Source organism: Triturus cristatus, chromosome 5_2 (genome assembly GCF_964204655.1).
Source record: "Triturus cristatus chromosome 5_2, aTriCri1.1, whole genome shotgun sequence".
Lineage (NCBI taxonomy): Eukaryota > Metazoa > Chordata > Amphibia > Caudata > Salamandridae > Triturus > Triturus cristatus.
Genome location: NC_140588.1, coordinates 600,422,998 through 600,447,181, shown reverse-complemented (window position 1 = coordinate 600,447,181; position 24,184 = coordinate 600,422,998). Strand labels below are relative to the sequence as shown.

Below are 24,184 nucleotides of genomic sequence, written 5' to 3'. Positions count from 1 at the left end.
GTAGTAGCAGTAAGAAAAATCAACCAACTGAAAACAGAGTCGATGTTTCTGACAGCCTTACATCGACCTTAATATTCTACTCCTTATTCACAATTGACCACGCGATGAAGGAATTCGCTCACGCTCCTTCAGGGACTACTGGCATGACAGCAGCCACGTCTGTACACTACAAGTCCCAAAGTGTCCCGAAACGATCTGTTCCCGGTGCTGATTGGTTATTGCCACACGTCAGTCACTGGGCTCACCAGCCAGGCCCGCCCCTTGGCTGGGCTCGGCTGTACTGCCGCGCCTGGATGCTGAGAGCCGCTGGCTCTGAGACGAGAGGAGGAGGCTTGGCTGCCCCTCTGCGCGGCACCCGCAACAGCTGCAGCCCAACATGAGGTACCTGCTGGGGAGAGCGTAGACAGTTACAGCCGCGTGACAGGGGTGGGCTGAAGCAGGGTAGCTAGACGCTGGGCGTTCTCTATGCTCAGGGGAGGTTAATTCCTAGCAAATGAGGAGGGGTGGGGAAGCAAACTGGACAGGACGGAGGGAAGAGGGGTCTGGAGTGGTGAGAGCAGGACTGAAGAAAACAATGGCCAGGGGTTGAGGACGGGAAGGGCCGTATGAGGATGGTGAAAGGCACGGGGTGAGGTGGAGTTTGAGGTGGATGTTGAAGAGATTGATCAGGAGAGATAGGACATGCAAGATAGTGGACGATACATAGGCAGGGACAGGTGGAGTGGTAGTGGGCAGAAGGCAACAGTTAAAATGTATATGAGGTAGAGCCGTATGGAAGAAAACGACAAAACAGGGGCTGAGGGGAAGAAACAGCATAGAGTAAAGGAGGGGAGGAGCGAAAAGGTTGGGGTGATTAAAGGTGGAGAGCGGAGTTTAAACTACACCGGGGATGAGTGGCGGCAGCAGCACTTTAAAGTGGAATGGAAAGGACTAGGATGCGTGGTGTTCAGTCATGGTGTGGGAAGATGAGAAAATGGACACGGATAGTTGTGAGGTGTGATGAAGGGACGGGAAGGGGTAGTGCAGGGAGGGCGAATGTTAAAGGTTAGAGAGTGAAGCGGTGAGAGGGACTGGTGTGAAGAGGAGGAGAACGCTGTCGTGAGTAAAGGTGGGCGGGGGTGATTTGGGAGGGTGTCGCTGTAGGGATCTGAAAGAACAGGTGGAGACGGAGACCTTTGGCCTGGTGGCCGCATGTGCAGGGAAGACGGCGTTTAAAAAGAGAGGGAATGTGCGTTTAGATGGCATGGGGATTGTAGAGATGTGGGACAGGTGACTCATGGGATCAACACATAATACTGAGTAGGGGTGGGTATAAAATGCATGCTTATGAGTTTAAGAACTGAACAAAGCATTGTCATGCATGGTGATACCTTATCAGTCGTTATTTTGATGGCAGGTTTTCAAGATCACTTTGTTGCCTTTCTCAGAGAAAGGTCCAGCAGTAAAGGTGGAGAAAAGATTGAAAAGAAAAGTGGGCAAGGGAAGGAAAAAGATTCAGTAATAAAAAATGTGGACATAGAGCAGAAATATTTTGTTATAGTTATACATTTGTCAGGGTATGTGTCAACAGGTTGTAACCCCCTCCCAATCCCAACAACCTGTTCTGTATGTTGTGGTGCATTTTTAATCCAACTCGGGAAAATCAAATATGGGTTAGTATTCGGGACATTAGATGTTGGGCTCCTACTTAAGTTTTTTTGTTTGCAATTCTGTTTCATCCAAACTGCTTTATGTGGTCCCGCACGCAATTGTATTACACCACCTTTGGACTGTTAGTAAATAGTAAAGAAGTGAAAGTGTGGGAGGCGGGATGTCATGAGGTGGGTTTTGCCATTTTGAGAGCTCTGTGATGTCTTCAGCAACTGATTCAGCTTTGAGTCCAGTGGGCACATTAAGTTCTAAAATGAAATATTGAGTGTGTGAAAGCCGGCCCAGGGTTAGGTGTGTAAGGTGGCGGGAGATTTGGAATGCTTATTTAAGTTAACTAGCCTACTTGGAATGTGTTGACTATAGTAAACCTAACGCCATTTTATTTTGATTGGGCTGGTAATGGGCAGTGAACACCTGTTGATGTGATTCAAAGGTGTGCTAGGAAGACCTGATCAAAAAAATGGTGACTTGAGTGTCAGGTAGTCAACGTGTCGTGAGTTCATTGCATTTTGTTCCTCTTATTGACTGTTGGTTTTGTTTTAGTGGGGAGTCGATGGAGACAACAAGAATCTTTTGGCTACAAGAAAGGTGCTTAAAAGGAATCATTTGGGGTCAAGGAAGGTGGTTCTTGGGGGCCCTATATGATTAAGTGAAAGTGGTGCTCAGGGGTTGTTTTGAATTCCCCGGGAGGTGAATGGTGGGAACCTGTTGAAGAAAACGGTAGGTGTTAAATGGGTGCTTGCATCTGTAAATGGGAGGTGGGGGACCAGGTGTAACGGTTACTTGTTGGACTGAAACTTTAGTTGTACAAGAGCCCCCTATTTATTTTAGCAAAAGTTGGATGACTGGGAGTTGTAGGGTTGATAAGCAGGGGGCAATATGATTCTGTTTTATTGAGAAGGGGATGGGCTCTAGTTGGGATGAGATGAGGTTGGATCTGGTTGAGGTGACCGGTTATGCGATGCAAACCTGTGCAAATCCATAGGTGAAGAGACCAGATGAACTGACCTGCCAGTCGGCCATGCAAACATGCTAGACTTTATCTATGGACTATACTTAGACATGCTGGAGTGCGGTTGTAGCGGTGCTAGATTTATATAATGAGGACTGCCTGGCTGTGCTGGAGTTCGGTTATTGGGCTGTGGGTGGCGTGGCCCATTTTGCTTTGCTGCAGGTGGGTAATTGGTTCTGTTTGGTTGTCCAGTTTGGTGATGGGGGCTGCTGGCCTGTGGACTTTGGTGATGGGGCCTGTTGGCTGGGCATGAAGTTAGGCAGTCATGAACTGTTGTGTTGTTGAAGAGTTTAATGGCTGCGTTCTCAATTACCAATCATGTTGCCTCAATATGTTTAGTACTCTGAACTTGTATCACCGATGAGCCGCATGGCAGAAATTTTTTTTTTTTTTTTCCAGGGACACAAAAGAGAACTAAAAGAGATGCATTGTTAGTAGGTATTTCTGTCGCCTGTGACTATGAAGCTATAGGAACTGTAAATGTGAAATGATGAGCTATAAAAGTGCCTTTTAGGAGCAGCTAAATGTGGGTCTGGTATTGTAGTTCAGTCTGATCCCCGATTTCAGTAACTTGGTACATTGAGTTCTCGGTCCTGCGAGAAGGATGAGTCATGCACTGTGGACCAGTTGTATCCGATTCACAGAATGCAGACTTCAAACACTGAGTCACAAAATCTTAGAGGTGTCTATTATACTTCTAATTAGCCATTACAGGAGTTAAACGGGCTGGATAAAAGCCGTGCCCATCAGCCTCTACGTCTTAATGTTTCTATTGTGCGTTGCAGAATAGCTGCGCTAAGGCATGCAGGTTGCATATGAGCCGTGTGCTTACAGCATGTTTGCGTGGTACTTGTGTTTCTGCAGCTTGCGTGCAGGCTGTATACGCGTCGTGTGCCCTTTTATTTGGAAGCGTACGCTTGTTTGGTCCTTGAGCTCTGTGGCAGTTGCCAGCAGTCTACTCCTGAGCTATATGTCTTTGGTCGGCATTAACATTGAGTGTTTTTTAGCCGGATGGGCTTGCAACCCGTATACGTTTGAGCCGGGTACTCTTGCCAGCGTTTGTGCGTGCTACATTGTTACAGCCTTCATGCAGGACACTTTTAAGCTGTGCTCTTGTATCAGTCATGCAGGGTACGTTTGCGGGGGGTTCTCATGTTCACTGAGTTACACTGCATTCTGCTCAGCGGTGACTGCGCCGTGATTCGTGGAAGTGGGAAAAGCAGTCTCTGTGTGTTAAATAGCCGGCTGTGCCAGTGCTGTCACTTTATTTCTTGACATGCCTGCTAAACTGTGTTATTACCGAGAGTGGACTCTGGGCGCCTCTTCGGATATGCAATGGCACGTCGCCGCCGCTTGGGGGCTGGCGGGTAATGCTGGCTGCCTCCAGAAGAAGCTAAGTCCGCCTCGTCTCCGATGTGTTGGTAAACGTTTGTGAGGTCTGAAAGATGGGAAGATGTATGTGTGACAGCATCAGCAACAGCATCCTCATGACTGGCTCTCTCGCCCGCCTCCTCATTGTTACCTTGGCAACCTTCCATTGATGGTGTATTTATAGAGGAGGAATGCACTGGTTGGAGGGTGGGGAAGGGCGCTGAGTGGGTGGGTGAGAGGACGTGCATTGCGCCCCCTGCACATCAATTAATACAACAACAATGCATCCCGATGTGCGAGTGTTTTCAGTGTGCAGCGATCATGTTATGCTTTTTCATGATCTGGACATGGCTGATTTTTTGAAATAGAGGTTTGGGGAATCTCCTTAATACGCTGGCTTGTTTTCATATAACAGGGGTTATCCTTAAAGCGCTAAAAACATCGACGTGAGGTAAAAAGCTAAAATACTCGACTTGCCAACGGTCTAAGTTGTTTTTAAACCGCTCAAAGGGCAAACGTCTTTCGATATTTACTCACACGCTTTTCGGTGAAGCCATGCATCTTAGCATGACTCAAGACAGGACAGCTGGTACGTTTTTGCATTGTGTACTTACGCGATTATTTGTGGTTTATTTGCATCTTCCGTGATTTATGTTTTCTCACCTATAGCGCCGGAGAATTCACACATAAAAAAAAAAATGCCATACTAAAGTCACGCTGTACACGTATTAAATATACCATTTAGTTGAGCGTTTGTTACATAATAAATAATCAGTCCCGGTTGTTTGTACAGCCCTTTGAGGGACTGGGCGCACACGGACATATTTACGGTGCATCTCGGTGCTTCTTCACCGCTGTATCTACGTACTGATGTTTTCCCTCCCTTTGGTCACGGTGTGGGGTCCCTTTGGTCACGGTGTGGGTGCCATTTGGAATTCGAGTCGATTTTACGTCTACTTAGAGAGGGGATAATTTGCAATGAACGCCTTTTGATTTAATTAACGTCGATTTGATCGTAGGGGTCCGTAGGTATGTTTAAAGAAAGATTGGGCTGTCACATTTAAGACTCTAGCTGTGAGGGCGGAGTAGGCGTTGAGATGTTCTTGGGTGTGGCTCGGTCCCGTTTAGCTGTAAATAAATATATTTATTTCGGCTCGGTCTTTCTGTGGGGCTCTGCTGGAGGCCAGCTACCACTGTCGGTGCACAGTTGAGAGACACATGGCAGGTTAGAGGTTTCCATCCTACGGAGATAAAAGTAGGTGTGCAGCTGCAGGCTCCAAATTATAGAAGCTTGTGGGGCTTGGACCTCAACCATAAGAGTTTCTTCACATTCTTCACATACAGGAAGTTATCGGTCAAGCTTGCCATGCAACAGTTTGACCTATAAAGCGAATAAACCATTTGCAAACTGTAGCATCTCTCGTTATAACCTCCCCTCCCCTTTGAAGTTTCCATTTATACAACAATCTACACTTTTCTTTTTTCTGTTTATTTAGTGTACATGTCATGCATGTTTACTCAGCATGTCGAGGCCACCCATGATACTTTTTTTTTAATCAAACAGGGGTAAGCCTCATCTGACCCTGCACCTCAAACCCTCCCTCTCGACCCAACTCCTCTGGGTGCGCTAGCAACCGGTTCCAGCAAGTCTCATAACATTAGTCCCCATGCCACAGTCCCTCAGGCAGCTTATCATCTTAACTTGTTTTTCTCATATGTTCTTCTCTGCGCTTTCCCATTCCCTTAGATCCTCCTTCCACTGCTCCCTAGTTGGGGACCTGCTTCTAATCCAGTGGATAGCTATTCATTGTTTTGCCACCGTGAGATCCGGAACTGTAAAGTGTCTGCTCAGTTTTCACTTAAGGTCTTCAGGCAGCGAGTTCAGCAAGCATTTATTAATTGTTGGTGACATCCCTCCAGTTGCACGTTTAAGCGGTGTCAATACATCTCCCCAATATGCAGCCACCGGCTGACATCGCCAGGACCACATGTAAACAAGCATTTGTAATGAAATAGGTCTCGCATTGCTGATAATTTGAGATATTGGCGTTTCAAATAATAATGTAACGCCAATAGTTCATACTTCTAGTAATGCGAGACCTAGTGCATGGCAAATTCTTGCGTAGTGAGCCAGGGACCAGCATTGTATGTCTCAATGGAGTACCGCAAGCTGCTCCTAGTGAGGAAGGCACTAGCACTGCACGTCTAGGTGCAGCACCGCAAACCGCTCCTAGAGGTCCCTAGTGAGCTAGGCACCAGCACTGCGTATCTAAGTGCAGTACCGCAAGCTTCTCCTAGAGGTTCCTAGTGACCAAGGCACCAGCACTGCATGTCTCGGGGCAGTAGCGCAAGCTGCTTCTAGAGGTCCCTAGTGAGCAAGGCACCAGCACTGCCTGTCTCGGTGCAAAACGCAAGCTGCTCCTAGAGGTCCCTAGTGAGCAAGGCACCAGCACTGCATGTCTAGATGCAGTACCGCAAGTTGCTCCTAGAGGTCCCTAGTGAGAGGCACCACCACTGCTTGTCTACAAACTTTAAGTAATTGGCATTATAAATGGCAATGTTTTTTACCTAGCTATGTTGCAGGGTTCAGTACCATATGTGGCCAAAAGGGGACCTCTTTTGGTCACATATGGTACTGCACTCTGCAGAAGATATGGTAAATCCACCCTACCCATAATGCATTGCATGCATAATATTACTACGAGTAAATTCAAATAGCTATGTCCATATATGCAATTAGTAGCTTTGAAATGTGACAAAAGAATTATTGCATTCATTTTGGATTAGGTTGCATTCTGTATGGAGCTGATGAAGGGAAATTTATAGACGGTCTCATATGAATGTGATATGTTCTAGTAAGTGAAGAAACCACTGCCAGCCTAGCTTAGGATGAAGTGTGTGTCCTCCCTGAAGCCTTTAAGGAATAAAGTACCTTTGGGCTGTAATTAAAACCCAGGGAGTAACAGCACATGTAACAGGGGGTGTCCTCATGGGTGGTTACAAGAAGATACAAGGCGATACTAAGGAGGGACTACTAAGTTTATTGACCAATGAAAAGCCACCATTTACAAAGGACAGGGACAGGAGCCAAGCAAAAAGATGGGCGGAGAGTGGGCAGAGCTTTCCACCCATATCCTGAATACAGCATGTCGTGAAGAGACAGTGCAAGCGCTGCCCAGGCGAGACCTAAAAATTCCAGCCACCCATCTCGGACAACGGGGATCTTGTGTTGGATAGATAGTGTGAAATCACTTGGGGGACATGTCATTCATATGTATTATATTATACTGGATCTTTGTAAACCGGGAGCTCACAGATATCTTTCAAACACCTGTGTATATTTTGGACCAATCTCTGGGGGAAAGGGGCTCGTCATTGAGACATTGCTGTTTCTCTTCCACTCCTAGTGGTTTAGCTCACCTGTCTGCACCAGCGCTCTATAAAGGTGGGTTACAGGTCTGCGGCCCCCAACCATAGACCACAAAGTGGCGAGTGTTTGTGTAGTATCAGGAGCCTCGGGAAATGTAGGCCATAGGGCTATGGGCCATGCCCCCTAGCCATTCCAATTCGGTTCCACACAACAAGACCATTACCTTTACTTCCAAACACCTTAAATTCATACCCAGCACTATCATACACACTTAGACCTGCCCTCCTCTCAATCTCGAGACCACAGCCACTCAGTCCATCATCCACTGCCCATTCTCACTAGACAACCCCCTCACACCTCCACCATCATCTACCAACTTGCAACCCAACATTCATGTTAAAATTCGCTCAGCTCTTATAAATGCTCGCTCCCTCCCTAAACACAAATACAAAATTCTTAATCTCCTTGAAGACCACAAATTAGACCTCCTTTTCATAACAGAAACATGGGGTGACCCCTCCTGTGGGCCAGACTTCTGCACAGCAACACCTGAAGGCTACTCCGCCTGCAGATACGACAGAACCCGCAAAAAAGGAGGAGGCCTTGCACTCATCCATCAATAACATTACTCAGTTAGGACTGCTATAATCCCCACCAACATCTGTGAAGCTTTCACCTTCTCAATTATGGTCCCCCACTCTCTCCCATTCAAAGGTATTCTCCTATACCGCCCCCCTGGCTCCCAAACTGAATTCCTCTCCTCCTTGAGCTGCTTACTCGAGTTAGTAGCAGGAGAAAATAACTTTTCTATCCTTGGAGACTTCAATTTCCATCTTGAAGCCCATGACAATCATGACACATCAGCCCTTCTAGCCGAACTAGATGCGGTAGGCCTCCCACAATTAGTCTCTTCCCCCACACACTCCGCCGGAAACACAGTGGACGGACTGTTTTCCAACAATCAGCAAATTTCCCTAGGGAACATCCTCCCGCTGCCATGGACAGACCACTGCGCAGTCTTATTTGATATACAAACTAAAACTAGTACCTCCCCCTATACCAACTCTGGAGCAAGATTGCACCACCAGATCTTATGTCTAATCTGCTTGCAACTCAGCAAGACCTCCCTCTCGACCCTGAACTCGCAGCTAACTACTACACACAATGGCTTCAGAACTCTGTTAATACGGTGGTCCCCATCAAAAATATCTCAAACAGAAAGACTCCTTCTTCCCCCTTGATTTACTGAATCACTGAGACTTGAGAAACAAAAATGCAGGCACCAAGAACGATGCTGGTGCCGAAACTACGATTCAGCCCAAAAAATCCTCTATAAAAAAGCTTTAGCCAATTACAAACCCCTCCTCATTACCGAGAAAAGCAACTACGATCTCAAACAAATTGAATCGGCCCAGGATTTTGCCAAACACTTGTTCCAAGTAGTTACCAAGCTATCTGGACAAGGATCGTCCTCTCCCACAATCGCCTCCCAAACACTCTGTAATTCGCTAGCCAACTACTTAAAAAAAAAAAAGTCAGTAACATCTACGTTAACTTCACAACCCACATCACAACTGACAACCACACAATAGCTCCCAACAAATTCAAAATCCCTCCTCACCCCGGTAACGCTACTACAACCAATAAACATACCCCTCGCTCACTCGAGCAATTTAGTCAAGTTTCCACAGAACAAATTACGCACCTACTCACCACAATCAAATCCGGATCCCCCAACGACCCTTGCCCCCCTTCCACTCTCAAACTGATTCCAGATATTCTAGGCCTCAATCTAGCAAACATCTTTAACTCAATGTTCAGAACAGGTACATACCCCTCCATCTGGAAAAAAGCAGCCATTAAGCCCCTTCTAAAGAAGAACAACCTCGATCCCACCGACACTTCAAGCTACAGACCTATTGCCTGTCTTCCATTCCCAGCAAAAATCGCTGAAAAACTCATGAATACACAGCTAGCACATTTTATTGACGAAAATAACCTACTTGACGAAAGGGCCACTGCACCGAAACTGCTCTCATCAAAGCATCCGATGAAATCAGACAGATACTCGACGGAGGTGGTGCCATGATGCTCGTGCTCCTGGACCTCTCAGCAATATTCAACATGGTCGACCACATTTGTGAGAAGTTGGCCTGGCATATGCTAGTCACTAGTTAAAGTGTCCGCCTTGCACCAGTACAATCGACTCTTATGGTAGTAGGTTTAAGACAACCTTTTAAAGAAAGCTATTCTAGTGGTAGCTGTGGAGAGCAGCCTTCAGGCTAAGTCTTTAGAGGAATGTACAGCAGCTTGTTTTACCTTATAATCTCTTGAATCACTAAATGAAAGGACACCACACAGGTGTGTGTATGTATGTGTGTATATATGTGTGTGTATGTGTATGTGTATATATATATATATATATATATATATATATATATATAATGACTATACACACTGTACTAATCTCTTTGAGATTAGAAGTCAAGGACATATGCACAAATCAACATTTCACAACAATTTAAGCACAAATATGGCTGGGGCCCTAGGGGCGTACCAGACCATATACTAAAAAAGAGACTTGGAGATAACGACTTGCAAGGGGACATGGCCTAGGGCCTTCAGAAGTGCTGGGGCGTCTCTAATCCACACAAGGCAGGTAAGTAAAGGATCCACGGGACACGCATGCAGTGTGAGAACACAGCCGCAGATCCCAATTGACTTCAATGGAGCAAGTTGCGGTTGGAATTTTAGAGTTTTAGGATACTTAGGGAGAGTATACAAGCAAGTCGCTTACAGGGTAAGTAGTTCTAGAGCCAACACACACAGGAGCACCGTAGTGCTGGAGTTATCTCACCCAGGTAAGTCGGGTGCATAGGTGTCTTTTGGTGTCTGGTCGCGGCGTCGTTTTCAATGGGAGCCAAAGAAGACTTGCTGCTTGTGAAGACAGGAATAGTGTCTGGTGGAATCCAAGCCTGGATTCAGAAGAAGGAAGACATGAAAGCAAAGGGGACAGTGTTCAAAGTCACTTGGCAGTGACCCAGGGCAAGGGAGCTGGATGCCCAGTCGTCGGGTGATTTCAGGTGACCATGGGTGTCTTGACTCTTCAGCCACGAGGTCCAGGAGGTGTCGACGATGACCAGGAGCTGGATTCAGCGTGTCCCACAAAGTCTGCAGCTTACTGCGGTGGCGGCGACCAGATTGGAGCCAACAAGCCTTGGCAACAGCAAGTCTTGTGGAAAGTGTAAAAAGTCAGTGGTGCAGACCAGCAAGGTCTGAGGGACTCACCCAGCGAAAGTTAGTCAGGGCAGTCCTGGAGCAACCAGAGGAGCCCTTTGGTTTTGTAGAAAAGTCTTCTGGGGACCCACAAGCCAACCGGCAAGGGATCGCGAATACTCCTTGGTTGGATTCATTCAACAGGGGCCCACGGTCACTCGGGACGGGGGAGGCCTCTGATCTTCGGTGGAAGTACTGCTGGAGGCTTGGACCACACGTGGTCCAAAGCACGAGTTTGTAGAATGTCGTGAAGGGGTTGCACTCAGAAATAGTGCATGGTACCCAGGGATTGCGGTTCCTCATCACTCGTGTGTTTCCACTTGCCTCAGCATCGCTGGAGACTCACGATGGCCTTGGAGAAGTCAGGAAATCCTCTTCCTAGGATGCAGGGACTTCGGACTCCAGCAGGAGCGGGAAAGTTTGCGACCGTTGATGCAAAGCTTTGGTGCCTGCCAAGCAGGGAGTCACTCCTTGACTCCAAGGGAGATTCTTCAGTCTTTCAAAGGTAGTGGAACGTCGAAGGTCCAAGATTATTCTTCAGAGCATCGTCCAGGGATATCGAGTTTGCAATGGCAAGGGTTTCCTAACTTATACTAGAAGGAAGGGAGGGACTAGCTCTATGACCCTACCTATGGGAGGGTCAGGGGAGTGGGTGGCTACACCCACTTCCTTTGTCCAGTTTCGCGCCCGAGCAGGGGCAGGTAGCCCCTGAACCGGTTTGAGCTGGCATATGCACTATGGAGCCTACTGCTCCCCCAGTGCAGGACTTCACAGCACTCTAGGAGTGTACCCACCCAGCCCCAATACACTAAACCCTGTCTGGGAGGTGACCACACCTCCCTGTGACAGGATGCCTATTGTTGGGCCTCCTCCACTGCGAGTTTCGGACAGCAGCACGAGGGCAGCCCAGTGTCTGTGACTGGTGGCATCCATTTTGTGATGCCTGGGCTCTTCAGGATTCTACCATGTTTCCACAGTGGGTACATGTCTATCCCTCTTGAATGGTGGGATCATATTCCCACACCAGTTACTGGTGTGGGGGTATGATTCCAAAGTGTTTGACGCCAAACACGACATGTTTTGATGCAGCCATCCCAGAGTTAGCATTTACCGCGAGGTTATAATGCACTTAAGAGTATATGGTTTGACCGCATTCACAAACAGCCCCAGAGAATGGACTCTGAGAGCTGCAGAGAGGCCCTGCTCAGGCAGAGGCACCCCCTCACATGGAAACCAAGCACCCTGCCCTCAGGATTGATGGGGCCTGCCTTAGGGGTGACTGATAGGCTTATATGTGTGTGTAGGTAGAGATATAGTGAACCTATATCTCAGTGAGGAGTGCTAACACTACCTCACCCAGGCTGCAGTAGCAGGCCTGTGGTGTCAGATTTAGTCAGCTTCCCAGGGGTGGCATAATACATGCTTCAGCCCCTGGTAGGCCTGTGAAGTACCTATGCCCTTGGTACCTAAGGTACCATAAACTAGGGGCTCATAAGGTGGTACAGTATCCAATCACTAGTGCATCTATTATGCACTCCAAGTTGTTTAGAGAGAACAGAGAGGCTGGGGCCCTGATTAGCAGCGTCCCAGCCAGACGATAGCCAGAAACCAGTGTTAACATCAGGAAAAAAGTGGGGGCAACATAAGGTGCAGATCCTACTCTCCTACAACGTTACTTTGATCGACCGTGTCACAGCCTTTGGCATTTCTCATAAAGCCAAGGCCCTCCTAGCCTCCTTCCTCTCCAACCAATCTCAATCAGTGACGCTCGGTAACTTCAACTCCCCCTCTTTTGCCCTCCCGTGTGGTGTACCTCAAGGATCCTCGCTAAGTCCGACCTTGTTTAACATCTATGTGTCAGACTTGGCAAGGGTCATTAAATCCTACGACTTGGGCCTGACATCATACGTCAACGACACGCAATTTGTGTTGGCGGTCCACGATGACGGAGGGATGATGGCAGCAAACTTCCAAGAAGGAATGCGATCAATAAGTACCTGGATGGCAAACAATTGTCTTAAATAAAATTCAGACAAAACGGAGGTAATGATCTTTGGTAATCTCTCCCCTGCCTGGTCCCCTTCGTGGTGGCCAGCTGATTTAGGATCACCTCCGTCACCTGTATCGAAGGTAAGAAATCTGGGTGCCATGTTTGACAACAAGCTGACATTTATGCACCATGCCAACGCAGTTGTCTCGGCATCCTTTTACATCGTCAAAATTATAAAAAAACCTCTACCCTTTCTCCCTATCAGCGCTGGTAGAACCCTCATTAGCACACTAGTCATGTCCAAGGTCGATTATTGTAAAGGCCTTATCATCAATGCCCAAGAAAGAGTTCTTAATAAACTACAACTAGAGCAGAATGCTGCCGCCAGACTTCTTACAGCTACTCCCAAATTGAAACAGATATCAAATTTGGTACGACCGCTCCATTGGCTGCCCGTTAGAAGCAGATCCAAGTTCCAGGCGCTATGCATTGCCTACAAGGCAATCCACGCCACTGGACCAGAGTTCTTAAGGAAATCTCTCAGCTCCTACAACCCCACCAGACTTTTACGCTCCTCAGCAGCAAACCTCCTGACTGTTCCCGCACTAAAAAAGTCTCCTGGGGTGACAGAACATTCACGGTCGCCACCACCAAGCTTTGGAACATTCTCCCCTCCACATCAAGATAAGTCCCACTCTCCTCACTTTCAGGAAACTGCTAAAGACCTGGCTCTTTAACAAATAGTTGTCCGTGTCAGCCTTCCTCGGTCCAGTCCACAGCGCCGAGACACCCAAGGTTAGTTGCCGCTTTATAAGTTGCATAAATAAATAGTTGGTGTGCTGTGGCTGCAATCTTTGCATGCTGTAAGAATTGTCCCGATACTAAAGCACAGGTTTCCATGGCATCCTGCAGAGGTATAAATCTATATCCCGGGTGTAGGTCAACCAGCATCAGCAGCCTCCCAGTGCCACCTATCTGTTGACATCAACTGCGCTATCTGGTCAAAAGGACATATAGTCCAGATGTCTAGGTCGGGTGCGTGGATTGTCCTGTTCCAGAGTCTGTCAATCAGCCAGATAAAATAGGGGAATGTCCCCGGCAAGTGTCTGCCATGCATCAAAAGAGACCCCAGTTGATATCCATGATGCATGCCCACCAGCAGGGATCTTTCCCAGTTAGGCTCAGCGTCCAGCCAATTTACTGCCTGTTGAAGCTGGACTGCCAAATAATATAATTCTAGGTCCGGGGCTTCAAGCCACCCCATGTCCCACATTCTCTGTAGCTTATCAAGGCTTACTCTGCACCTCGTTCTGTTCCAAAGTAGCTCCACCAAGAGTGAATCCAGTACTCTGAAAACGCTCCTAGGCAGTTCATAGTAAGTTCCCTGCAGAACATAGAGGCAGCATGACAATACCACTATTTTAATAAGGGAAATCTTGCCCATTGGGGATAGATGCAGTGTGTTCCAGAACCAAATGGCATGTCGCACGCCTTCCAGCACTCTACCCATGTTATAGTCCTAAAACTACCTTTCATAGTGCGCTATGTTTAACCCTCATCCCTAAATGTCGAACCTTGTCTACTGTCCAATGCAGATCCATCCTTGGGAGTCCTTCCGACGGTAAACTCTTAAGCCATCTCAGTGGGAACAATAATGACTTGGACCTGTTAATCTGAAGCCCATAGACCTCCCCAAACCCTGTCAGCACATTCAGTAACAGTCGGACCGACTGATCCAGCTGTCTCAAGTATACCATAGCGTCATTGGCATGCAGTGAAATGACATGCTCCATCGCCCCCGTCTGTATTCCCCATCCCCTAAGGATCTATTTCTGTCTGCGGGCTAAAGGTTCTGTAACTATGGCAAAGATCAAGGGGGACAGGGTGCAGCTCTGACTTGTGCCAGGCTGCAGGGCTATTGAATCTGAGACGTACCTTCCCATACAAACCCTGGGTTGTGGGTTCGCATATACCAATCTTATGCAGTTTATAAATTGGGAGCCCAGACCCATCCTATGAAGGACCTGACAGATATATTCCCATCTTACAGATGTGAATGCCTGCTCAATATCTAAAGGGCGTAGTTATCTTCTTCCAATTCAGGCGAATACATAATATGCGCCAATCGGCAAATGTTACGGAGCGTATTTCTGCCAGGTATGAAACCTGGCTGGCTGATCCTCATGTATCAGTCATGGGAGGAAAGGCAGGACTCTTGTTGCCAATACCTGGCTAAGGAGTTTGAATTCTACGTTCACAATAGAGCTGGGTCTATAAGAACCTGTCTCCGTGGGGCCCTTACCAGGCCTAGATAAAAGCACTATAAGGGCCTTTTGAATGGAACATGGTAGTTCCCATCTTTCCAAGGCCTCTGTGAGGACCATTCCGCAATTTATCAATCAGGATATCTGGGAAATGGCGGTAAAATTCGGTCAGTAGGCCATCTATACCTGGCCATTTAGTGGAGTTCAGGGCCTTTACAGCACTCCTCAATAGCTGTCTGCTTAGCGGGGCATCCAAAGCCTCCCTATCCTTCGTGGTGAGACACCGAAGCGAGAGACCCTCGTGATAGGAAATTATCCCCTGTTTCCCCCCTACCTGCTGCGGTTCAGAGTATACTTCCCTCAAATGTTCCGCAAATGCAGTGTTTATCTTCTGTGGCTTATGCACCAAGTTACACCCTTTGTCCCGCACCTCAAGGACAGGCAGTATTTGCTTTTCTGAACTTATTAACCGTGCTAGAAGGCGCCCAAGCTTATCTCCCTCTATATACCAACCTCTCCGGCTGGTGCTGTGGACATGCTTATCCAATTGGTCACATAATTCTCCAACCCTTTGTCATTGGGTATTCTATTCTGTTATACCTGCCTTTTTGGTGGGGGTCAATTGTGTTTTTGAATATTCTTTTTTGCATAATTATTTATTTTTTCTGTTCACAATAACACTCGTTCTTGCCTAGTCAGGTCACTTTCCAATGTGTGCCTATTACCCACTGTAGTAGTCATGCAAACCCCCGAAGTAACATCTTCATGGCATCCCATTGCTGGCCCTTCTGTCCGTCGATTCCCAGTTAAGTTCAAAGTATTCCTTCAGTTCCCTGCGAACAGCATCCCAGAATATAGGGTCAGTAAGTGCATCTGCATTGAGGTGCCAGAGTGGTATTTTCGGTAGAAGCATATGAAGTGAATGCGCAACCAATAATGGGGAGTGGTATGAGAGGTAACGAGCCATATACTGAGCATCCTTGATTTTATGGACTGCAGTTGTGAGTATTAAGAAATAATCCAGCCGGCTGTATGTGTCTGTCACTGGGGTATGACAGGAGTATGTTCGCACGGACAGTCTTCTCTGGTGCCAGATATCCACCAGCCCCAGACTACCCTTCATCTGGTGTTGTGCAGCTACAGCCCTAGGTTTGGCATTTGCACTAGGAAGGGATCCTTCTATATTACAGTTCAGAGCACAATTAAAATCGCCTCTCATCACAATTTCCACTTCAGGGGAATCCTGAACTGACCCCAGCATTGCACACAAGAAGGCGCCATCAACAACATTTGGAGCGTAAATATTGATAAGGCACAAGCTATGTGTATTGAGTTTACCCTCCACCATGACATAGCGTCCATCAGCTTTCAAGCAGGTTCTCATGGGCCTAAATGGGACTCCCTGTGCCACCCACATTAGTACACCTCTGGCATATCCAGAGTGTGAGGTAGCATACATTTGCCGCCTCCAGCGTCTTTTGACAAATTTAATAAGTCCCCCCATAAGTGAGTTTCTTGAAGAAACGCTATTGACACTCCATCTCTGCAGGTACGCATGCACCCTATTTCGTTTCACATAATTATTTAGCACACAAACATAATAGGTCACAAACTTATTGCTGGTCATTTCACTTTCCAAATGAATGAATGAGAGAGTTTATAAAGCACACAGATACTCCAAAAGGAGTGTCCCGGCGCTACAGAATCACACAGCTGCAGACCCAAAAATGAATTAGCTTCCAAAGAGCCAGGTTTTCAACAGTTTCCTGAAACTCTGCAAATCCTGGGAAAGTCTGAGGGGCAACGGAAGTTTATTCCATGCCTGTTCCCCCAGATGGCTAAAGGATTTTCCTCCCCTACATGCCAGTCGTACTTTAGGTGCGCAGACATACGCCCACAGACTTGATCCTAGAGTCCTCTTCGGGGTGTACCAGCTAACCCGCTTTCTGAGGTAACTGGGCCCCTTGCCATGGAGGGCCTTTTAAAACATTGCCACAGCCTTAAATTGTATTCACTCCCTAACTGGAAGCCAGTGAAGCGACTTCAAGTGTGGTGCCATATGGGACCTTGGTTTTAAATGGAGGTTGGCCCTGGCAGCGGCATTCTGCACACCCTGAAACCGTCATTTCACTTTCCATTTGACATTATGAGGTACCTGCTCCACTGAGAACGCCAGAATAAACCTCCCAAGGCAGTCTCGTATGTAACTCAACCACATGAAAACTCACCTTTGAACAAAGAACAACTTTGTAATTGTACAAAAAACTGGACAAATAGCAATTAAAGGAACTCTTAGGTTTTCCCTCCCCATACCACCCATAGGCAGAAGCCCCCATCACTCCCAGCACAACGAGTAGTAAAGAGGACAGTCTACCCCGCCCCAATAATTCTTCCAACTAATACCCAAACAGCTTTAAGTACATCACTCACTTGTAGGACCCTTATCGCCTAAGTATCAAAACATTCAAAGCAGAATGTCCAGTCAAGAAGCAAAGGCATATTCCTTTGTTTTAAGTTATAATTTTGAGTCGTATATCAGGTCAATTAATTCATACTATTTACAAGATATGCATCTGATTTGATCACAAACATATGTGACCTCTGCGTGTGACTAATATATCAAAATATAGATTGTATATATGTTGCATGCATATAGAATATAAGTTGCTAACCTTTTACTTGAGGTATGGTTTTTATTATTATTATTATTATTATTATCTTATAAAGCGCCCGAATCACCCCATAAGGGCTAGGCTGCCCATGGTGGATAGTAGGCTGGCATTGAAGGAGGCTAAGCATTGTTCGACATTTTCTGATTCAGAGTGTTGAGGTGAATAAAAGGCGGCTTCAAAGTGTGCTGGCGTGAGTTTATATCAGTGTCTGTATTTTTTTTTTGGCTAGCATCTGGGAGCAGACTGTGCTTTGGGGCTGTTGATACGGAACTCAACCATAGAGTGGGCCGACCATGTCGGGGAGCGTAGCTCCGTAGGATATATCGGGGGAGTTTGTTAGTATTATGTCCAAAGTATGTCCAGCTTGATGGGTTGGGGCTTTATTTATCATTGTTAGATTGAGTGTAGACAGTTCTGTCAAAAGAGACAAAGTCTCTGGGTTGTCTAGGATTTCGCTGTGTATGTTAAAATCTCCAAGGAGTAGGAAGTTCCTGGCAGATATGACGTGTGGAGCAATGAGTTCCATAAGCTGAGTAGTGGTGTTGAATAGAGGTCCCGGTGGGCGATATACTATAGCTCCTTTCCAGTTAAGACTATGGTGCAAGGTCATTTTAAATACCATTATTTCTAGCTGGTCGTTGCATACTTGGTCTAGAATGGAGAATGTCATGGGGTCTGTGTAAATAATGGCTATTCCTCCTCCTGTCTTGTGTGGTCTGTCTAGTTTTTGTATGTGGTAGCTATCAGGGAGTGCCACTGCAATAGCTGGGTTGGAGTGTGGCTTAGTCCAGGTTTCTGTCAGGAACCCTATATGAGGGTTAGTGGAGGGCAGCAGGTCCCACATGTTCACTGCATGTTTTGGTAGAGACCTTACATTGTCCAGAAAGCAGTTCCAGCCTTCGCTGCTAACTGACCTAGGAGGGTGCATATTTTCCGTGAGACAGTGGTCAACTCTAATGCCCTGCTCAGTTGCTATATTGGCTCTCCAAGGTTGAGCTAGTATGGAATTTACAGTTGTTGCATGAAAACGGTCCCATTACTTCAGTGGGTGTGGAGCATGTCTTATTTGCAGTTCCTCTGTTTGTGTAGCTGTTACTAATCCTAACCAGCTGGTTGCAAAGGCGAGGCTGTGACAGTCCATCCTACGACCTAGTGGCATCATTTGTACATTGTCTAAGCAAATTATTCCTTCATCTAATTTTTTAGAAAATGTTCTCTTCTTTTGGGATTGGGCAATTTGGGGGAATGTATGACGTTACAACGCATACATTTACAACGCATGCCTTTACAATGCAGTATTTACATCGCAACATCCTTTACAACGCATTCTTTTACATTGCATTTTTAGAAACTACCTTTACAACGCATTCCATTACATCATATTGTACCATTACAATGCATACCATTACATCACATTTAAGGTAAGTGTTGGCTAGTGTAGGGGTACAAATTACTATTCTAACTCCAGGGAGTGCAACAGTAGGGTAAGTGTCGGATAGTGTAAGGGTACTATGCGTTGTAATGGTATGCGTTGTAATGACTTGCAATGTAATGCCTGCATTGTAGTGACATGCGTTGTAGTGACATGTGATGTAATGACTGCGTTGTAAAGGTAGTGCAATGTAATGCCTGCGTTGTAAAGGTTGTTTCCCATTTGGGGGTCCAGCGTTGGTGCTTTAGTGCTAATCAAGCAACCTATTCATATTTCCTGAGTGTTTGTTCATTCTTGCGTCTTTCTCATGAATATGGGTTTTTATAACTAATGCTTTAACAACACATTCCATTACAACGCGGTCGTTACAAGGACCGCATTGTTTCGGCATGATCCATTACATCGTAAGTCGTTTCAACGACTTGCTGTAGGGGGCGCATTGGACTTAGGAATAGTAAAATTTACTATTCCACCTCCAGCATATGCAACAGTAGGGAAGGTGTTGGAATAGTAATTTATACTATTCCTTAGGTTAGCGCACCCCCTACAGCAAGTCGTTGAACTGACTTGCAATGTTATGGATGGCGTAGAAACAACATAGTCGTTGTAACGACCGCATTGTAATGGAAGCGCGTTGTGGAAAAAGGGTTGTTAGCACTGTTTTCCCTTTCTCATAGATACACACGGTGGGAAGGCATCCCGCAGGAAACATTTAGCAAGCTGCTGCTCACAAATCATACGATGACCATAGCTTCCATGATGACAACCTATTGTGCATTTTCAGTAAAACTCGGAAATAACTTTCACATTCCAAATAGTGTAAATGCTTCACCACAGTGTGCTTTCTGAATCTGGTTTGAACCTTTGACTTACATCCTGGATTGGCTCTGGCATCTTGGTTTTGGGTGAACCATGAATATTCATGAGGGCAAAGCCAATGATGGTTTTGGTCTATATCTCTTTTAGATAAAATAACACAATAAAATATGGAGTGTCAAGGAAGGGTAACATTGTTAACTTTTGGTATCTTGGAGTCTGATGAATATTGGATTCTCAACAGATTCTTTCTGTGACATACCTATAACTAAATTCCTATCTTTTTAGGTTGAGCATAGACCTCACTTGCGCTGTTGCTTAGCAACCTGTTGTAGATAGTTTGTGGAGTTCCAACTCCGCCCATTACTTGCCTTTGATTTTCATTTGTCTGTCAGTGTCCTTTAAAAATCCTTGCTAGTTAGTGGTCAGTCCTGCATCTTTGTCCCTTTTTTTTCTCTTCCATTCCTCCCATGCAACAGGGACTAATTACGGTCTTATTACGCTGTGGTTATTTATGTGTTCTTGGGGGAATCCTTTTTTTTTTTTTTTCTTTTTTTTTTTCTTTCTTGGTTTCCTTCTCTGTTACTGTTTGCCTGTGTTCAGCTTCAGCAACATAGCTAACATTTAAATATAGCATTAAGAATGGCTTTGTTAAATTCATGGCATCATTAGATCTACAAACAAATTTTAACAAGTCTTTTATTATGTCTTGCGGCCCCAAGAAATATAATACCTCATCCTTGAAGCTAGGCGATCATAGCCTACTCAGCACGAGCACCTTCACCTACCTAGGCATGACTTTTAGTGATAGTAGCTCTTGGAAAGCACATATAGCAAGCAGTGGGAATAAACTGTCTAGTGCCGTATATTTGCAGCTCATCCTGCCTCACCCTAAGAAAGGGAACGTTTTGGTTCCTTCACTAAAGATCTATAGATCAGTGTCTCCCATCTGCGACTTATGGGGTTGAGGTTTGGGGAACTGAGAACAGCCACCAAGTGCAACTAGAGGAAATAAGATTCTGCGGAAAGATGCTGAGTGCTGATCTCTAGCTCCAGTTTCATCCTCCACAATGAGCTGGGCATCCGCTTCGTTGAAAACTATATTAACGTCTGCCCCCTGCTTTTCTGGGATGCAATTTGGCAAAATACAGAGGGAGCACTCACGAAAGACATCATAAAAGAATGCCTCGCATGTGACAATGGCAGGAAAATTCCTTGGCTAAAGTACATCGAATCCTTTTTGCGCAAGATCGGTTTCAACCAGCTATTTGAAAATCCAGAGGGCTGTTATACCTGGTACCATTGGCGTGAGTCTCCCTTCCATTTTTTCAGATTGCCTCCTCTGTTTTTGATATGTTATGCTGGTTTAGATGCTTTGGGCACTGTGCCACTGCCATTCAGTGCCACAGTGCAAGTGCTCCCTATGTTAAATTGATGTATTGATTAGTGACTCCATGATTGGGTTATTTGATTTACTTGTCAGACCCTCGTACAGTGTACCATGGGTGCCCAGGGCTTGTAAATCAAATGCTGCTGGTGGGCTTGCAGTACTGGTTGTGCCACCCACAGAAGCGGCTTGTAAAGTGTGTTCCAGGTCTGGCATTGCAGAGCCTATGTGCAGTCTGGTACTGCCATGCTGACTGACCAAGTGCACCCACTTGCAAGTCCCTAAACCTTCCCTTATCAGACACCCCTATGGTAGACCCAATGGCAGGGTGCATTGTAAGTATAAGGTAGGACAACCCCTGGTGTGTGTGGCATGTCCTAATAGTGAATTACAGCCATTTCCGTTTTTCACTATTGCAAGGCTACCTGTTCTCCGTAGGCCAGAATGGACAGTTTGATTATTACATCTTATAATCCTAACTCACTCGGGGAACATGGTAGAAATTCTAATTTAGTATGCCTGAACTCAGAATGATAAAATACATCTTTTAGTGATGTTGGTTTTAACATTCTGTGTTTGAAAATACCACTTTTAGAAAGTAGGTATTTTCTTGCTTAACTCTCCAAGCCAACCTCTGCTAGGTTGTGTATTGTGTGTCTGGTTCCTTGAGTGGCAGAGGCTGGGGATTCCAGGGCAGAGGGTGAGTCAGCACAGGGCTGAATAGGAAGATCTGCTTGTAGATGGGTGGGAGGAGTTGCACCTGGGACCTGAATAGGGCTGTGCCTTCCCTCCACAATGCTGGCTCCACCTCCAGTGGTGTCTGATGTCTCTGCCCTGCACTCTGAAAGGAAAGAAGGAGTCAGGTAAACAAAGTGCTTCAGGACTGACCAGAACTGGTTTGGACTAGGCAAAGGCCTCTCTGCATTCAGAGAACAAAGAGAAAAGTAGTATAAATATGGGGACCCAAACCCCAAGACTTTAGATCACTTCTGGAACAACAAGAATAAACCTCTGCCAAGGAGAAGAACCAAAGGAATTTGTAGGAGTTGTACTGCCCCCCTGCCAGTGTGCTGTGTTGCTGGGTTGGCCTACAGTGGTGTCTTCAGTGCCAAGGAGAAGAGAAGGAACTTTGTGTGTACTTCATCATCGTGCAGAATATTCCTCCAGGGGCTTGAACTTGTGCTTGCTTCCTGCTGAAGTCTCAGGGACAACAGACTTCACCACCAGCTCCCCTCTGAATTTCCTTGCCAGGAATTCTATCTGCAGAAGCCTGCATGTCGCTGGGAGCTGGAAGCGCGACGCGCCGAGACGAAGCGTGTTGCCACTGCAGCTGTAGTCATCGCATTGCCGGAGAAGCGTGCCGCCGCATCTCCCAGAAGCGTGCCTTCATCGCAGCTGTCTGCTGTCGCATCACCGGAGAAGCGCGTCGCAACTGTGAGAGTCGCCTTCGCATCATCGGAGAAGCGTGTCGCAGGGCCTTTCGCGGCTCCAAAGTATGAAAGTCGCCGCAAGGCTGCCAGGGCGTGTCGCATGGTCTCAACGTCGTTGCATCAAGGGTGCCATCTTATCGCATCGCACCGGATTGTCGCACTGCATCGAGGTGCCATCTCACCGCATCGCAACCGGGTTGCAGCACGAGAATCTACGCATCACCTCCTCTCCGGTAAGGATCAAGACTCCTCCCCTACTCTGCGCAAGCATTGAGGCGCGACGCATCTTCTCCCCCGAAGCAAGGAACCGACGCATCTCCAACACTGCGAGACTTTTGTTTAGTTTGCGTTACGCATCCAGGTACTTTTGTGAGAACTGTGTCGCATTTACCAACAACTTGAACTAAGCTAATTCTACCATCTTGAAACCAATTTAAAGTACAGTATTGTGGATTTTTGTCGTTTGTGGTCTTGTGTTAAGTATATATAAAGGATACTTATTTTTATAAAACCTGTGTGGTGTCCATCTGTAGTGTTTTCACTGTATTACTGTGTGTTCACAAATGCTTAAAACACTGCCTCTGAGATAAGCCTCTCTGCTCATGCCAAGCTAACAAGGGGGTGAGAAGGGGTTATCCAGTAGTGTAATCCCCTTTCCCTGACTTGGAAGCAAGGGTCCCTATTTGGTCAAAGGTACCTACCTCTGCCAACTAGAGACCCCCAGTTCTAACAAGGGCCCATGTACCGTCAATAAGAAACAGTTGCAGGCATGTTGGTACCAACTTGCGCAGGCAGAGGGAATAAAGATGGAGTCAGTAAAACCGAGAGCATCGGCCTCCTAAAGTAGAAATCGGGGATGGATTGGCTCACCCCAAGGCTACTTGACCAGCTTCACGAATCACTGGGAACATAGTTTACTGTTCCATTTTAAGAAAGGCACAATAAAATAGTCATTAAACTTCCCATTAGGCTTTGAGGTTAACATGGACATCTGCCCATGCCTTTGTGATGAGAAATCCGGCAAATCTATGCTGCACTTTTTATTTTTCTGTACTTTTTACTCCATAAATACCGAAACCATCTTGCTCCCTGTGATCAAGAAGTTACATATTAGTGACTTTAGAGAAGCCAAAAATGCACTACTCCGATTGGATGATGAGGTCATCCTTAACTGTGTCACATTGTTTCTGAAAGTTACAGTGCTAGCACGCAAGTTAATGTCTGTGCTAGAATTTTAGCTTGTTTTTTAAAAAAGATTTTTTACATCTGCATTTTAAATTGCTGCCCTAGATCTGACATGAATTTTTAAATTCTACTAATTGTTTTATGGTGACAGTAGGTCTGATTTTAAAGCGAATCATGTATATTGTGCTGTTTTTTAATAAGTACTTTTATGGTTTAAAATGCTTAAACTAAATAAAGAAAGAATTGAAATATAGCATTGGTCTCTCCCACCTCTTCCTAATGCCACAATTCTGTTAGTGCTGCCTCCCACTCTGTTGGTTGTATTTTTT

The 24,184-nt window shown here is 46.1% G+C and overlaps 1 protein-coding gene across 8 annotated transcripts in view; it reads left to right on the top strand.

Moving 5' to 3' along the window:
- Positions 1-243: 243 nt before the first annotated feature.
- Positions 244-24,184, top strand: part of PRRG3 (proline rich and Gla domain 3) — a 244,823-nt gene continuing 220,882 nt past the window's right edge. For 3 of the 8 annotated variants that reach the window (XM_085607685.1, XM_085607678.1, XM_085607679.1), the window contains exon 1: positions 244-381. The gene's annotated coding sequence lies outside the window, so the exon portion shown is untranslated. Of the gene's footprint in view, positions 382-608; positions 629-24,184 lie in introns of those variants that run through there. The other 5 variants (XM_085607677.1, XM_085607681.1, XM_085607686.1 and 2 more) reach the window with 5 other exon arrangements.